Here is an 18209-nt window from a genome sequence, read left to right on the forward strand (position 1 = left end):
GACCAGGCCTCCTTAATCCTCAGGAGTTGTTTTTCAGTCACTAAGTTATGTCCTACTCTTTGTGACCCCATGGACTGCAGCATACCAGGCTTTCCTGTCCTTCACCATCTCCCAGAGTTTAGTCAAATTCATGTCCATTGAGTTGATGAAGTCATCCAACCATCTCATCTTCTGCCACCCTTTCCTCCTCAAGAGAAGAGCACTGCAATGTGTATTTTTAACAGTTTCCCCTCTTCAGGTAGTTGTAATATGTTTTATTTTTTCCTCCCTTCAAGGAGGAGAGTCTCACTCAAACCTGAAAGCCTAAGAATAAGTGTAATGAAATGACAGCCGACTCCAATATTCTTGCCTGGGAAATCCGATTCACAGAGAAGCCTGATGGGCTACAGTCCATTGGGTTGCAAGAGTCGGACATGACTTGGTGACTGAAACACCACCACTAAGAATACAATAAGTTATTGACTGTGCTAAGGCCTAAGGCAATGTGGGAATCATCCTACAACCAGGCTACATGCAACAGGAGCTTGAGAACCAAAATGTCCCTGAGGATTAGTGTTGTTCTAACAGCTGATTCCCTCTGCCTCTTCCCCAGACTCCAGCACTTCATGATCTGTCCTTTCTTGCACACATTTCTTCTTTTTTTGACTAAAAACTTACCTCTCCATCCTACATTCAGAGTTGCGAGTGAGAAGATCTGATTGGTATGGTTTGTCATTTTCATCCTCATGACAGAACTTTTGAGTAAGCCCATCTCACAGCCTTCTAGTTGGTCTACATGTTGGCCAAATGTGAAAAAGCTGACTCTCTCTGGCCTAACCAGCTGTGACCAAGGTGGAATTGTGATATAGTAATGCACATTGCCTCCTAATTTGAAATTAATGATACAAAACCAAAAAAACCAAGCAAATAAGAGTGATGACCTTAATAGAAATAGTTGGATGGGAAGCTTAGAAGGAAACTGAGGCTTCTGCTGGCATGCTGAGACTTGGTTTACCTTCTGTGCACTACTCCTGGTTGGGGAATAAATTCCATGTTGATATCACCTCAATCAAGCAGCCTCTGTCCTGATGGTGGCAGGAGAAATTTGGTCCAGGGAAATAAAAGGTATGTCTGGGACACTTGCTGTTACTAAAAATGCATGGGTCAGAGCCTAATCAGTGGCTGATTGGATTCTGAGCCCATTACTCAGTGTTGACATTGGAAATTAAATCCTTGGACCACCTGGATAACCTCATGCTTTTGATTTTGTTGGAGTTAATATTTCTTTCTTCTTTCTTCCTTTCTCTCTCTCTTTCATTTTTCTGAAAGACTTCAACATTAAGAATAGACTTCGACACAGGAGTTTTTCTATGCCCCCAAGAATGAAAAGTTTATACATGTGGAAAATTCCAAATGCCTTGTTGACCAAAATTTAATTCACTCTAGGCTAATTGATTGACTCTCTAATGGGAGCTAATCATTTATTTTGCATAGTCCATCTCTTCATGATGAGGCAACAAAATGTGGGCTATTCTGGAATCATTCCAGTCCTTACTGGTTCTGCATGTGTTTATTTCAGCTCATCTAAGAAGCAGATACAAATACAGAATTAGATGAGTAAGACTCTTATTGGGAGAAACAACTGAGAGAAAGTTGGGAAGCTGGTTAAACTTGCAGAATATAATACATGTTGGATGTTGGGTAAAGGAAAGTGAGAAGGTAGGAAAGTGGTGGAAGCATCTTAGACTGCAGTGTTATCCCAATGAGAGTTAGGCAAGGCAATCAGGGAGTCCTCAAACCAAAGCTGTCAGGAGAATCCCTTGTCTCCTATGCATGGGCCTGCTTTAATGTCTCTGCTTTGTTCAGACTTCAGTCATTGGCTGGGGGTATCCCATGGGCCTCCATGCAAATGGATTGATGGAATTCAGAATACAACACCTAGACCACCAGTCCATCGTACTTCCTACAGTCAGAGATCTGACAGGCACATTCTCATGGCCACAACAAAACCCGTTCTTACTGGGTAACCCAGAGACATTTGTGTTTTGTTTTTTTTAAGAAGTAACCCAAGGGCTATAGCAAACTCTGGGGCTCTTTGCAACCCTATAAATCATAGCCTGCCAGACTCTGTCCATGGGATTCTCCAGGCAACAGTACTGGTGTGGGTTGCCATGTCCTCACGAGATTTTCCCAACCCAGGGATTGAACTTGCATCTCTTCTGTCTCCTTCATTGGCAGATGGGTTCTTTACCACTGGTGCTACCTGGGAACCTCTGGGTCATTCCAAATTGAAAAAGTCGAAGGAAAGCAGCTTGGTTCAAGAACCATTGGTTTCAAAATACGTATTTTATTGTAATTCAAAGATGGCAAAGCCAAAAATCAGCAGACAGACACCATTGAAAAAATAACTTGCTTTACTCACAGATCCCAAGAGGAAAGGTCAGGTCATGCCATGGGGTTCATATGGAGAAGCACTAGGATTGGTCAAGAGGCAGAGAGTATGAGCAGAAAATGTGGGCAAGAGCTTTTGTTGTAGTTTCTATGGCAAGGCGTGGGCAAGACAGGTAAACAGATTTAGGATTGGTACTCTGAATAATTTTGGTGGTCTGTGGAGCATTGGAGCTGTGCCTAGTTATCTGTTACTTGAATCTGGGGTGGTTAGGGCAGGGAGATTGTGGCCCTAAGTGAGAGAGTTTGACAAAAGAGGTGGCGGGAGGGAAGGGCTCTGAATTGGTTGGTTTGCATATGAAAATTGTGCTTGTAGGCCAGTCATTTACTGTTGCTAGGAGTTGGGTAATTCTGGGAGGGAAGATCCCTCTTCAGTCAGCAAAGCTCCACTTGTTAAAGCATCAGATACAGAAAATAGAAAATGTGATTATTACATCATTGCTTCATTCTCTTTTGAGAGTTGAGTTTAGTCTCTAACATCTCCAGTAAATTCTGGGATTATGATGTTTTAGGCCAATCCAAATATTAAAAGCATTATACTCTTCCTCTTCCTGCTTACTTCTGTTCCTTGACATCCCAGCTCTATCTTAGGTCAAGTTCTTGATATTTGTCTATATCAAGCCTGTGATGATGATGGTGATGATGTGATAACAATAAACCACATGCAGAGAAAGGCCCTTAGAGGACTATCTGAAAAGAGAGTCTCATGGAGAGACAGGATGTGACTCCAAGGGCTAGAAAGCAAGAAAATGTTGCAGAGATATTAAAGAGGAGAGAAAACAAAAACCGTGGCAAGTGCCAGCAAAATGAAGTAAATTCTCTTTGTAGTTGAAAGAGGAAGGACGAGCAAGAAATCCTTGTGAAGTTGTAGCTGACATGGGCCTTTGAGAAGTCTGGACATGAAGCATTCAGTGGAAAACATGCTTTAAAAAAAAGTCTATTTTTCCCTTTAGTCTGTGAGCTCCAAGAGGGTAGACTCTAGATCTGTTTACCTGCTAGATCAGAGAGTCTGGCATGTCATAGGTTTTAAGTAAATGTAGGGGGATAAATGAATGAAGAAGCAGACAAGTAAAAAAAAAAAAAATGCTCTGAGATTTAAATCGGGAAGGAGCATGCAGCCTAAAATTCCTCCAGGAAAAGCATGTAGTGCTACTGGATGCAAGTGATGTGAATGGTGTTCAGTGAAATGAGATAGTTCTGAAATGGCTGTGAAGTTCCCATGTTTGTGTGTTACACAGACACCACTGTTCAGTATATAGGTTACCTAGGAATTTCTTTCCATTTGATATTTTAATAGACTTTTCTGGAGAGAATGTTGGATGTTGGTCTTGAATTTCGGTTATTCCCGAGTACCTGGAAAATGGTGACAGTGCCACCAACAAGTCATGAAACTAACTAATCACCTGGGAGAATGCAGTTGAAATTGCAGTAGCACATGCTGTCGGTTAAACCAATCCTGGATAGTTAGGACTTCCTGTTTCCAGGGTGAACAAATTGGATGACATTGTTTTTCTGTTCACCAGTCAAGGAATATTTATTATGGGTCTAACCTGCAATGCTCGATGGTGGACAGATGTTCTGCCGTGCTCCGCTCCAGCATTCATGGTAAACCTGCACATGTTCACGGTATGAGTAATCATAGCTTTTTTCTTCCTGGAGCTCCAAAGAGATCCCAGAATCCCTCTCAACATGGTATTTGGGGTTGCAACTATGGACCAATCAAAATCAGGACTCAGAATGTCACCTGAGATATTTGAATACAAGATTTTTCAAAAGACAAAGAATGATATAGAGACTTTGTAATTTCGCTTTTGCATCATCAAACTTATCTTGTTCCTTGACCTGGCCTACTAATTCATCTAATTACAGACTATACTCCAGTAGGGTGTTTGCCTTCCATCTATGTCTGTTTAGTGAGAACAAATGTTTTGTTCAGGACTCAACTTCTCTGCATCACCTTTTCTGAAGTTTTAATACCACACCCTTTCCTTTTTCCCATTCCCGCACCCCAGGGCAGAATTGACATCTTCTCTTCAGTGCCTCCCCTCTACTATGGAAGATTCTAGGAGCCTGTGTCACTTGTCTCCTTTTCTGTCCTCCCCAATAGCAGCGAGTTCCAGGGCAGATATGGTCCATTACGTAGACAAATGCACACACATACATGTGTATATACACACATACACATATCTGTATGCATATATGAATGGATGCTTTTGCTTTTATGGAATAAACTACCATAGCTTTGTGTGCTTTCCAAATTATTAGGGATGTTGTGTTGTGTTAGTCACTCAGTTGTGTCTGACTCTTTGCAACCCCATAGACTGTAGCCTGCTAGGCTCCTCTGTCCATGAAATTATCCAGGTAAGAATACTGGAGTGGGTTACCATTCCCTTCTCCAGGGGATCTTCCCGACCCAGGGATCAAACCCAGGTCTCCTGCATTGCAGCAGATTCTTTACTGTCTGAGCCACCAGGGAAGATTATTAGGGATATATTTTATAAATATTTATTTCCATTTTTCTCATCCTATTCTACTCCTTTGTGATAAGTTCTCAATAATTTATAGTTTTCAATCATAATTCTCTTGTCTTCAAAACATAACCAAAATTTTTTATTACGTTTTATGGTTTGCAAAGCATATTGATAATACTCCTGTTAGGTATCAGAGCAAGTATGATTTGACAATTTGGTTTATTTTAAATAACGCATTTATATTACTTTTTAAAAGAGTTTATGAAGTTTTTTCCCTAAAACTACATGTTAGAAGCATTTCTAGGAAAATAGCAAGAAAATTAGATGCTACAAATGCCTCTGGAAAACAAGTCACTAAGCCCACAGTTGAAAAACGTAAGCAAGCCCCTTCAAAATATTGTAGAAATAAATAGATATTCATGAAGCTGGATATATGTGTGGATGTGAGAAAGTTAGCTCCTAAAGATAGTTGAAGGTGACCTGAGCAGCAAAATCCAGGTTTCTGGCAGAATACTCGCAAACAGGCTGACAGTCTTAAAGTAGATGGCAGGTTACTAAGAGATAAAACTGTGAGATTCCCAGTCTAGTCTGTAGGCATTCAAGGATGATGCAGCCTGCTAGGTCTTGCACCAAGAGAAGAGCAGATGATGTGAAAGTTCAGGCAAGTACTACATTTTTCTGAGAAAAGCTCATATTCGAAAATGCTTTTGACTCAGAAATTCCCTGTTTGGAGGGTCTGGCCAGGCAGTGAAGGGTGAACTTTACATGAACGTGTCAATGAGGATAAGTGGTTTGTTGTGACAATACAATCTGAGACTCCTATACACTGTTGGAAGTGTAGTATTTGATCATTGACCCTCCTGGGACTCAGAATGAGTGCCTTGTATCTAACAGAGATTGTAAAGCAAACTGACTAGCTGGTGATATGGAAGACTAAGGGGTGGAGGTCTTCCATCCTGGCCCTAGGTCTTATTTAGACAGATTGTTTTGATAGCCGGAGGTGAATGGACTAGAGCTGGGTTAACAAGAGGTCTGCAGGTAATGTAGCAGTTGTACTTTCTTTTAGGGACTGCAGTCAGGTCTGGAGGCTCTCAAAGTAGGTGGACATATTAAGGCTGCCTTGATTAAAACTCTGAATCGTCTAGTGAAACTTGTATGATCCTCTTAACCCAACTTGGTGGTGAGAATAAGGTCACTTCTTATTCTTTTTTAATATTCAGACTAATCACTGGATTGATCTGAGATTTTCCTTCATAAATCATCCAAGAATTTGATTTACTCAGTCCAAGGAGTCCAGGCCTGCTTTTAAATACAGAATAGAGACCTGGACAAAATGATCAGTCAGATCACAGGGCCTGGGTACTACCTAGATTGCTTCTGTCAGAAGCACGTGGTTTACTGTTGAAAAATGCTCTTCTTCTGTGGTCTGATGCCGCCATGCCCCCTGCAGCTGTGACGCCACTGTGGGTTCGGATCTCTTGCAGGCAGCGGTCACTCTTCCAGAGTGAATTTCTCCACTCCCTTTAGCATTAGGCTCTATGAAGAGGGCTCTTTTGGGGGGCTCCCAAGGTTGCAATTCTCTCTACTCAGTATTTTCTTGTACTTAGAGAATTCCATGGAGCCAGGGAGGCTGGCTGCTCAGGAGGGAACCAGTCTTGACCATGTGCTTTTCCAAGAACCAGTTCTTCCAGGATACCCTTAGATGACTCTCTCTTTACAGCTAATACAACTGAGGTCCACAGAATTGGAGAGATGTGCCCATGCAGGGGGGCTTCCCCAGTGGCTCAGCGGTAAAGATTCTGACTACCAATGCAGGAGCCACAGGAGACGCGAATTTGATCCCTGGGATGGGAAGATCCCCTGGAGAAGGGCATGGCAACCCACTCCAGTATTCTTGCCTGGAAAATCCCATGGGCAGAGGAGCCAGTGGTCTACAATCCATGGGGCTGCAAAGAGTTGGACACGACTGAGCACGCATGTGCATCCATGCAGGGAGCAGATGAGTTAGGGACATGTGAGCCTGTGTCTCAGACCAGTGGCAGTCCTCTCCTCCTCTCCTCCCGCTGCCAGCCAGGCTGCCTGCCATCCTCTGGGGCACGAGTGCTCTTTGGGAAGTAGGTAGCTTCAGCTGAACTTCGTGCAGGAGCCTTGTCTTCATACCCTCTTCTGCATTCTGTTTGCCTCTGCAGAGCCAGGCTTGTTGGGGGTAGTAGACAAAGGAAAGGAAATGAATAATTTATATTTCACTTTCTCACAGAGGCTCCCCACTGGGTTGCTTTCTAGGAAAATGTTCCTGGCTTACAGTCTCAGCGTGAGAGCATGTGCCAGGTCCAACCCATTGTCCCCTCTTCACACTGGGATATAACCCAGACAGACACATCAGGCTGCGGGCTTGGATTATTCTTTTTATTTCAGTCCCTGGGAAAGGGAATGCTCTCTATCATTCATGGGCGAAACCTCCCTTTCTTAGTGCTTAGCTGCTGTCAAAATGACCCAGAAGGTGGGTAAGGCGACAGGGGTGCCTCTAACAGGACTACCAGAATTCTTACTTTATATCGTCTACCAGTTTGCCTTTGGAGCTAGGCTGTGGGGTGTTTGTATTCATCTTCCTTGCGTACTAACTTCCAGTTGTCAGAATTATAGACTGAAGAGTTGAGGCAGACTTTATTCCATTTTCTTCCTGCCCACTCTTCTAAATGGGTTAATCAGGATGCCCAGCATTCATTCCTAAAAAAAAAAAGCACACACAAAAACAACAACAACAAAACATACTGTCTACTGAGTATGTGGAGTGGCAAACTCTGGGCTGTTGTGTTCTTCACCACATGACCTCATTCTACTCTGGACACCGCTGCTGGAGCAGATGTAAGGATCTTACCCAAGTGTAGGCAAACCTTCAGCTAACTGGTGGTCTGTGATATAGCTTAGTGCTGGAAGCTCAACCAAACAGTGATTTTTTATGGGATAATCAATTCCCTTCCTGGACTCGACTGTGCTATAGAACAAATCGTTTTGTGAGCAGTGGGAGCGTAGTGAAGGCTAGGATAGACATGAGTGAGCCAAGTTATGAGTAAGTTAAAGCTATGACAAAGCAGAAACTGTGGGCAAGCCGAGTATGGTGTTAAGAGGAAGCCAGGTAGAGGAGATGCAAGAGACAGAGAAACAGACAGGGAGGGTAGCTGAGAGCTTAGTCACACTAGTGACAGCCTACCTGAGACCAAAATCCCCAAACTTGTGCTTCTCAGATCCCTTGAACTTCAACAAATAGAGAAAAACTTTTTATTCCAATTTCTTTAAATATGACCACATTCCAAATTTTTCTTTACCTACTGCCACAATAATCTTTTAAAGCAATTACGAGTTGGCCTGAATGAACTCTGTATAACAGCCTTCATTTCTCAATTCATTTAATATAAAAATATCCTCTGTAGCCTCCCTGGCAAAAATGTGTTCATTTTTTGCTTAAAGGCCTGTAAGGTTGAGGTTGCTGTATATGACAAGAAGGCCCATCACATTTTTATCACTTTGGAGGGTGAATCCTGAGACCATTTCCCACTAACAGCCCCTCATAGATTTCCATGTTCATCTCAACCTCACACATGATTCTTGAACTCCACTTTAAAATATATTATTATTTTAAGATTTTCAGCTCTTCTTATGGAATTTGTTGACAATTAACCTCAAGCTGCTGTTAGCTTTCAATTTTATTTTCCATTTTAAAATGCATCCAAAGGTAATTGACTCCATGAAGACTCGGTTATTATATGCTGTTGGTCTCTTTAATAATGCACACTACATCCTGATCCTAAATTTTCTTTTCAAAGTTGTTTTATTCTTTACCTGTTTATTACCATGACCACTCTCTATATCTGAGCTATAAATTTATAATTTTATTAATTTAGACCTAGATCTGTGACCTTAAAACTTTAGTTAGATGAAGAATAGGACTTCTGGGAAAATCTAGAACCTGTAGTCATTGAACTTAAAGACATACTATCTTGTGAGGAAATTACCTTCCTCTTGCCTTGGTAAAAATATTAACTATCTATATTTTAATTCAAGCTCTTTTTTTTTCATCATAAACCTATAAATCTAAAGACTACTCTCAGATATGGTAATGCAGGACTCTGTACCTACCATGACTTTGTGCCTTTAAATTTGACAATCTTTCACCCTATCATTCAAACAGGGCCAATAGGAGACAAATATTAGATGGGTTTATGGCCTCAATCATGGTCATTATCTTGCCTCTCTTGATTTACTTCGGTCTCTGTTGTCTGTGTTGACTACCTTTCAGTGTCTGCCTACCCCCAGAGTCTCTTGTATTTGTCTCCAACTTTTCCTTGTCTCAAATTTGCCAACAGATCTGGTTTCCCTGCTTTTGATGTTTGGGACACCTGGAACCATTTCTTGCATTCTTGGCCTTGTTCTATTCCTGGATACTCATGGTTACCACCTGACATTCATTCATTCTCCAGGAACTATGAAGAGTTAAGTGAAATGATAACTCGAAGAAAGTTCAATATGCTGTCACTGCTACTTTACAAATGAGTTTCAAATTCTTGGGAGTCCCCAGGAGCCCATGGATGCCTTAAAATGGAAAAGAGTTTGGGTTTTGATTTGCCTTTGACTTGTAAGAAGAAAATTAGACCCAGTTAGCTCCTAAGAAGAAGAAAGCAATATGGACCCTGCCAAAGGAGGCCATATGGTTGAGGCTCAGACAAGGTAAGAAAACTAAACCGAGTTTGTGTTTTCAGCAAGCATTCTTATTACCTACTACAGGAATGTAAACTTGTGGTCTGTGAGCTCTACTCTTTAAACGTTTGCTTATTTCTCTTGTGTGTGCACATGTCAGCCATGATCAGTTGAACTAAGAATAAAAAATGAGTCACGCTTCCATTTTGTTTGAAATATTGACTATTTAAATAAGTGTTTGTTAATGCTTGCTATATGTCATGGCTATGCCAGACTCTAGGGTCAACAAGATGAATAAGACAGATATAACCTCTGCCCTCACAGGGTATACAGTGCATAAATGTTCTGTAGGACAAACAGGAGGAAAAGCCAGATCACCCAAAATGACAAAGCATGTAGAAGCGGCAGAATCCTAAGAGAGAAATGACATCTTAGAGGCCAAAAATGGAGGAACCTTTGTAAATTCCTATTAGCTTCCTTTTCTCTGAGTGTTGGCTTTCTCCAGAGCCCTCTCAGTTGGGCCCTGAGATTTTATTTATAGTTATCCTTGTAGAGTCTTGCATTCTGCCTACCTTGCACACAAGAAGGCTTTATGATAAGTCTGATGTAGGTTCCATCCAGTTTCCCTCCAGTCTCTTTTCCCATTTTTAGGTGCATATTCTCAAGCCTCTATTTGAGATGAATGAAATGGCCTTAAAGTATTCTCATTCTTCTTTGTAACTAGTCTTTGTGGGTAAGTTTCTCTTTCTGAAAAACGTAATCAGTGACATGACAGTAAATGTTTAACTGCCAGCTCTAACAGAAATGTGTGCATACTGGGTTGGCCAAAAAGTTTGTGTTTTTCCATACCATCTTATAAATATAGAAATATACATGTTTCTAAATTCATTAAAGAATTTACTGTCATATATTACATTACAAGTAGTGTACAATCTTTATCGTAAAGTCTGTGTAGTGAACTGATTCTCACAGAGTGTTTTTGATGGTTTTTGCTGAATTCTTTTATCCTTACCCAAACTACTATTGCAATTTAAGAATGAGTGTAGTTAGTTCTAACATGGATGTTGCCTGATATTTTCATTTACATTAGCTAGTAAGACAAAACTGAAGAAATGAAAATGTATGTTGGAGCTTTACTAATTTGCTAGTGATGTGTACAGCTTATTTGCTGAGTTGGATAAAGGTTTTGATTACAGGAAGATTATTTCCTCAAACAATTATAGACAGTATGTGTTTTAAAGTGTAATCTGCATTATTAACATTTTCTCCATTACGTTCTTAAGCCTAGATAGTCAGCAAAACAATAAATCAAGCCCTGACTTGTAGCCTTTCCTGATTTCCATGCTGTGACTGTTCCCACCACGGCTGATTTTAAGTTACCAACATGATGACATGGAATGTGGAGCTGGGCAGGGATGACTGCAATGTACCATTACATAGTATTTCCACGTCGCAGCTGAAGTAGATATAAATAACCTTAAGAACATATATAACATTGAAATGTAGTAAAATCATTCATTAGGAGTGATGGGTTTTGACAATGTATTGGCTTTGTTTTTAATATTACTTAGTTATAAATTTATATAGTACCATTTTTAATAATGGCTGTTTTTATCAGCTTGCCGAATTCCTGAAAACTTAACCAGCTGGCTCTAGCATACCTCTCAGTGTAGCCCTTTGATTTTAGCAGAGCGTCCCCCAGAGCAGAATGAGCAAGGTACTATTACAATCAGTGGTCTGGCTTTGCAACCATTATTGTTTCACGTCTTCATCCTTGTTTTGAGATTTAAGATTTTTGAATTCCAATTTTCAAGCTGTGAGAAATTCTGATTTGAAAGCTACAAAGAGACTGTGGATGTGCTTTCTTGGTTGTAAGCTTTTCACCTTGCGGCGGTTTCAGAAAGAAGGAGGAAATCCTGGGTCCCGTTTGCAACATTCACCACTCCCGGATGCATAGATCTTTGTCCACACTTCAAATGAGAGGGGTATGTCTTCCTGGCACCTGAGCATGACATCCCCCAAAGTCACCAAAGAGGCCAGGAGGATCCCCTTCCATCCTGGCCCAGAGCAGCAGAAGCCAAAGCCTGGGAGTGGAGGAGATTCTTCGAAGCCACAGCTCAGGCTCCCGTGCAGAGCCTGTGTGACAGCTCCATTAGAGGGGTGTGTCACACAGCCATTATCCAGTCACATCTTAAGTGCAGCCCGCTGGGCTCAAATACCACTTTGGGAAGCAACAAATAATTTTCTGTTATTGGCGAGGGTCGCTGCGTGTCTCCTCCTGCTCTTTGGCACTTGTTTCCACAGCCCATTGCTGTTAGGAAGTGAAAACCCAGCATTAAACGTTTAATTCTGAAATATATTTTCTCAAGAGGTGTTCATTTGAGCTCCCTGGATTTTGAAAGTTTTTTTTTTTTTTCACCCTTGGCTGCAAGCTCTCTCAGCCCTAGGCACCCCTGCTGCTGGTCATTGAAGGATGAAGGAGAAAATGATTGCTTTCAAGAGTGAGTAATCACTGGTCTCAAGCACTCCATCAAATAGCATCATCAGCAGAGGGCAAGGGAGGAAGCTGTCTTCACTATTCTGATGCCTGGAAGCTGTGGCTGCTACGTGTCATCAGGAGCCCTCACTTTCTCCTGCATTCTGTATATGAGTGATCACGTAAGCAATTTCAGGTAGAGCTAGGAGATGAATTATACCTACCTGAGGAGTTTAAACATGTGCTTTGGCAACATTCTAATCTCTGTTGGAATTGTGGACCTTTTACTTCCTAGTGGTGGATCTTAGACAAGGTACCTCTCTGGAATCTCAGGGTTCTTGAGAAGTGGCTCAATACAGTGGGCACAATGGGAGCTATGTGCTTTGAGCTCACTGCACACTGCCTGGCATTTGACAAGAAGACTGAAGGTAGCCAACTTATCTGATGAATAGCAATGGCAGGAAATGCTGCTGACTCATGGGCCTGATGTCAGATGTTTATGTGACTAATTGATGTTCATAGTTGCATGTGCTTATTTCATCAAGCCTCAGAGACTTTCTCTTGGTCTTTACATGAAGACCAATAATTTTGGAGACTGTATAATAGTGGTTGGAAGTCTGAGCTTGAACCCAGGTCAACTTGGGTTTGAATCTTTTCTCTGAAGCTAGCTATGCAGTCCAAGACTCAAGATTTATTTCTGAGTCTCAGTGTCTTCATTGCTTTGGAGGAGGGGTCGGAAGACTTTTTCTGAAAATTACTGTCTCATCTAATAACTGCTACCGTAGCATGAACATAGCCATAGATGATATGTAAATGACTATGTTCTAATAAAGACTTTGTTTATGAAATAGTCTGGGCTGGATTTGGGCTGTGATTTATAATTTCCTGAAGGCTGCTATAGAGGAGATGGTAATAGTGTTTCTTTTTAGACTTATAAAGATTAAATGTCATAATGTATATAAACCTAGTACTTGGTATTGAATAGGTATATAACAATTGGTATTTATTATTTTTGTAAGCTGTATCAAAATGACACATTGGTACATATTTAAACAAGAGTTCTAGATGATAGAACTGAGAGTCTGAATAAGAGCAAGATTATAGATCTTATTTTTAATTAGCTTTTCCTCCTTGCTAGTATTTAGCGGGATTTATATGCTTATTTATGGTGATGATAAAATAATAACAGTATATACATACATACATACTAAGTACTTACTCTAAATCTGGGATAATTCCAAGTGCTTCGTGCTTGTGCTCAGTCACTCAGTAGTGTCCAACTCTTTGTGACCCCACGGACTGTAGATCACCAGGCGCCTCTGTCCATGGAATTCTTCAGGCAGGAATACTGGAGTGGGCAGCCATTCCCTTCTCCAGTGGATATTCCTGACCCAGCGATCGAACTCCCGTCTCCTGCCTTGGCAGGTGAGTTCTTTACCACTGAGCCACCTGGGAAGCCCTAAGTACTTTACCTGTTCTTTATTTAATTCTCACAGACAACCCTGTTAGTTCTGTAGCAATTTTAGCCTCCTTTTATATACAAAGAAATCAATGCATAACTTGAGTAATTTGCTGAAGATAATGCAGCTAATAAATAGCAGGACTGAGATATGAACTTCAGCAGTCTAGTGTCAGAAGCAGCTTCCTAACATATAGGTAATACTGCCTCTCCAGTGCACTTCAAAGGCCCGCTGCCCCCCTGATACACTGAGAACTGTGGAGAAGAAATGCCCCAGGGGATACTCAACCTGCTTGGCTTTCAACCCTAGCTCCCTGTGGAGTGCTCTCACTGGGGTCTCCAGCTCCTTTGCTACCTCCCCTGTCCCCTTCTTCATCCAGTCTCGGGATATTCCCTTTGGGGATCTGCTCATCACTCTTCATCCCAGCTCTGTTTCTCTAGGCTTCACAATATCACAGGCACATTCATAATGATACTGACAGTGTCTCTGATGGCTCCCACCTGCACATTCACTGCTTTTTTTAACAGAACCCCCTGCTCTTCTTATTGGGCACACAATAGTTCTGAGTGGAGATATGAGAGACACAGAAGGTGAGACCCGACCCAAGACATCAACTAGGATTTCCCCAAGGTACTTAGCAAGGAGTTTCTAAAGAGTTCGGGGTGCTGCCTTAGGGTCTCCTGACCACTTCTACTGTTGGTCCTGTGTCCCAGGTTAGTGTTCCACCTGTTCATGAGTCTTAGGTATCTCTGATGCCTTTTCTATCTCTTCCAGGCAAATGGAGGAATAAGCTAGGGCCTAGACAGGGACTATTCTTAGATTCTTTTCAGATTTTCCTTTGCTCTGGTTCTGAGTCCTTGGTATTTAGTTTGGACTGGTATATGATATCTAACAACCTAAAGAGAAATTCTCTCTCCTTATCTGCCCACCCCCACTCCCCCCACACACACCAAAGGGCCATAGGCATTCTTGTTTCAGCTGTTTATTTGAACTAACTAGGCCTACTCTTATTGAATGCTAGAAAATAAAAGAAAAATAGTTTAATTATGATGTCAGAATGCTGGGTAGTAACAATGACAATAGCTACATTTACAGGGTTCACTATGTGCCAGGCACTGTTCTAAGGTACTGGAGGCCTTTTCTTACCAATGACAAATTCATTAGTCAAGATTAAGTGCATCCAGCATTAAGGACATAAAAACCAAGTGACCAAGAAGAGGGAACATTCAGAAATTCAGACCAGTTGTTAGGGTGCGGATGGGAACATCAAGATCAAGGGGGAATGAGAAGAGGTGGGGGCAGAATAAGTTATCTTGTTGGAAACTCTAATACATGTTGGGCAAATATCTGGATGGGAGGGTTACAGAGCAGAGAGAGAGTAGAAAGTAGGAAAGATTTAAACGTAACTTTACTGAACACTTAACATGTGATATGTGTTTGCTATACAAATTTTAATTTGGTTCTCCCCTGACAACACCATCTTAGTCAGTTTGGGCTGTCATAACAAAATTCCATAGACTGGGCGGTGTACACCACAGATTTCACTTCTAGTCTAGGCTTCTAGTCTGAGCTCAGGGTGCCAGCATGTGAAGGCTCAGGTGAGGGCCCACATCCTGGCTTGTTGCTGGTGGCCTTCTCACCGTGGTCTTCACACAGCCTTTCCTCGGCTCATGTGCATGGAGAGGGAGACTTCACTTTCTCTCTTCATCTTCTGATAAGGCCCCCAAACCAATGGGATTAGGATCTTACTCTTATGACTCATCTCTCCTTAATTACCTTCAAAAAGCCATATCTCCAAATACAGTCACATTGTGTGTTACAGCTTTGACATGTGAATTTAAGGACACAGCTCGATTCACAGCAAACACTATGATAAAAATATTATTCGTGCTACCATGAACATCAGGGTACATGTGTCTTATGTTTTCTCAATGAATATGCCCAGTAGTGGGATTGCTGAGTCATATAGTAGCTCTGTATTTAGTTTTTTAAGGAACTTCCATACTGCCTCCATAGTGGTTGTATCAGTTTACATTGCCACCAACAGTGCAAGAAGCTTCCCTTTTCTCCACACCTTCTCCATCTTCCCTTGTGGCTCAGCTGGTAAAGAATCCGCCTGCAATGCGGGAGACCTGGTTTGATCCCTGGGTTGGGAAGATCCCCTGGAGAAGGGAAAGGCTGCCCACTCCAGTATTCTGGCCTGGAGAATTTCATGGACTGTATAGTCCATGGAGTCCCAAAGAGTCGGACACGACTGAGCAAATTTCACTTCACTTCACTTCAGATTTTTTGAGGATAGCCATTCTGACTGGTGTGAGGTGATACTTCATGTAGTTTTGATTTGTGTTTCTCTAACAATTAGTGATGTTGAGTATCTTTATATGCCTACTGGCCATCTGTATGTCTTCTCTGGAGAAATGTCTATTTAGATCTTCTGCTGATTTTTTGATTGGATTGTTTGATTGTTTTGATATTGAGCTGCATGAGCTGTTTGTATATTTGTGATGACCCAGATCAGGTGGGACAGTGCGTGATGGGGTAGAAGGGTGGTCCAAGAGGGAGGGGAGATATGTATACATATAGCTCATTCACTTTATTGTACAGCAGAAACTAATACAACATTATAAAGCAATTATACTCCAATAAAAAAAGTATTATTAAGTTTTAGTTTATAGATGAGAAATGAATGCTTAGAGCAAGTGATAACTTGTCCATGGCCTCACATACTGCATATGGTAAAGCAAGGTCCAAACCCGAAGTTCCAACTCCTGAGCCTTCCTCCATCCTTGGCCCCTTAGGGGATGGGACAGGCAAGTTCCTGGGAGCCCTTGGAGGTCCTGGAGGCTGAGTTAGTCCTCCTAGACGTACTCCTGTGTTAGTCTTTCCCACCTGGGGCCGGCTTCTCAGGTGAAGAATGGTGGGAATATCTTTTTCCTCTTTTCTCTTCTCTGTCTGTCTTAGAGTATTGGTTCAAGCAGATGTACTGTTACTTTGTAGAAATTGACAGGCCCTGGAGATACCCAGTGGACTTCTGTGATTTTCTCCTGTCTGTGCCAACGAGAATGAGCCTTTTGCTGCTTCTTTTTCTCCCAACACTGCCAGGGTTATTAATGAAGCCTGTACCTCTCTGGTAGCAGAGGTGGCCATCTGCCCTCTAGGCCATCTATCTCGTTGGCCAGAAGTAACCTTCATTTTATGTGGCAATAAATCCAAGCTCTCTGACAGAAAGAACTTTAACAATCGCAGCTGTCTTCTCCATAATGTATCTTCAGAGTATCTTTTTTGCCAAGCCAGAACTTTGTAGGCAATAGCTTATCTTTCTCTATCCATTCAGCTTGGAAGGATGCACAGGGGCCTTGTTTACCTTGTCAGGAAGAATCAGCTCTTCCATGAGAAAAGGAGGATGAGAAACCACCCAGCTAGATAAGCCATGGCCACATTGTTTATGCTAGTTGTAGACAGGCAGACATGGAAGACTAAGAATAGATCTGCAAATAGACCTCTAAGAAGGCACACATAAAATGAAAATTAAAAGAGACATATGATGCCATCTCCCTTTATCTAACTGGCAAAGATTTTTAAAAGAATCATCCAGATATTCAGTTTGGGGAGATTACTGTGAAATGCCCACTGCATTTGTTTTCACAGCCCTTTTGGAGGGCATCATGTTTCAAAAGTCTTCAAAAGACACCTACCCTTTGAAACAAGTGAATCTACTTTTTAAAATGTATCCTAAGAAAATAGTCATTCATCTGCACAAAGATTTTACTGGGAGACATTCGTGGCCACATTTTTAATTGTGAAATTTGATATAACTTAATGCTTGTATTTGCATAATTAAGCAATCATGGTACATTAATGCAATAAAAAATACGTCAGATGTACTTAAACATTTGCTGACCTAGATAGGTATTTGTGATATATATTTTAATTTAAAAAACAGGTTATAAGCTAGTATATGCATTATAATCTATTGTACATAAGAATAAGAAAGTTGCTCAGTTGTGTCTGCCTCTTTACAACGCCATGTTCTGTAGCCCGCCAGGCTCCTCAGTCCATGGAATTATCCAGGCCAGAATACTGGAGTGGGTAGCCTTTCCCTTCTCCAGGGGGTCTTCCCAACCCAGAGATTGAACCCAGGTCTCCCACATTGCAGGCAGATTCTTTACCGTCTATGCCACCAGGGAAGTGCATAGTGAATGTGTTATATATATATTTAAAGTTATATACTTAAGTTGTTGAATAGTGATATAGAGGTATATGGTTACAGTTTTCTTGACCATCCTATATTTTTATTAAAAATTTTAATACAATAAATGGGTCTCATTTCACTAACAGAAAATAGCTTATTTTAAAGTTATAGGAAGAAGCAATTGTCTAGAAAGTAGACAAGACCACAGACCTGTAGGTATAGAATCTAGCCCTACCTAATGCCCATCAACCCCCACTCACTTCTCTTTTCTGTTATTGCCTCTTCTTTCACACTAGCTCCTTTCTGTGGCTGTCTGTGATGCTGCATGGTTGTATTGCATGACATTTTGGAAACTTTTTGATAAATTTTCTACAGTTCAGAAGTAAGAAGGAAGACACATTTATTGAGATGATTGGGACCACAAGAAAGGAACAGCTTATCTCTTTGTTGTTGCTGTTCAGTCACTAAGTCATGTCTGACTCTTTGCA

General features: G+C 41.4%; 1 protein-coding gene and 1 long non-coding RNA gene across 3 annotated transcripts in view; one reads left to right on the forward strand and one right to left on the reverse strand.

Annotated features, from left to right (window-relative positions):
- Nucleotides 1–18209, forward strand: part of METTL15 (methyltransferase 15, mitochondrial 12S rRNA N4-cytidine) — a 375213-nt gene that overhangs the window by 305973 nt on the left and 51031 nt on the right. The gene's annotated exons all lie outside the window — the stretch shown is intronic.
- LOC145526849 (uncharacterized) lies at nt 7284–14509 on the reverse strand. The gene is made up of 4 exons (XR_014069235.1): nt 13289–14509; nt 11255–11904; nt 10166–10340; nt 7284–7625 (listed from the first exon to the last, which is right to left on the reverse strand). It is a non-coding gene; the product is annotated as an uncharacterized LOC145526849 (long non-coding RNA).

The sequence above is a fragment of the Giraffa tippelskirchi genome, chromosome 11 (genome assembly GCF_054371585.1).
Source record: "Giraffa tippelskirchi isolate mGirTip1 chromosome 11, T2T-mGirTip1v1.2.pri, whole genome shotgun sequence".
In the NCBI taxonomy this organism is placed as follows: Eukaryota; Metazoa; Chordata; class Mammalia; order Artiodactyla; family Giraffidae; genus Giraffa; species Giraffa tippelskirchi.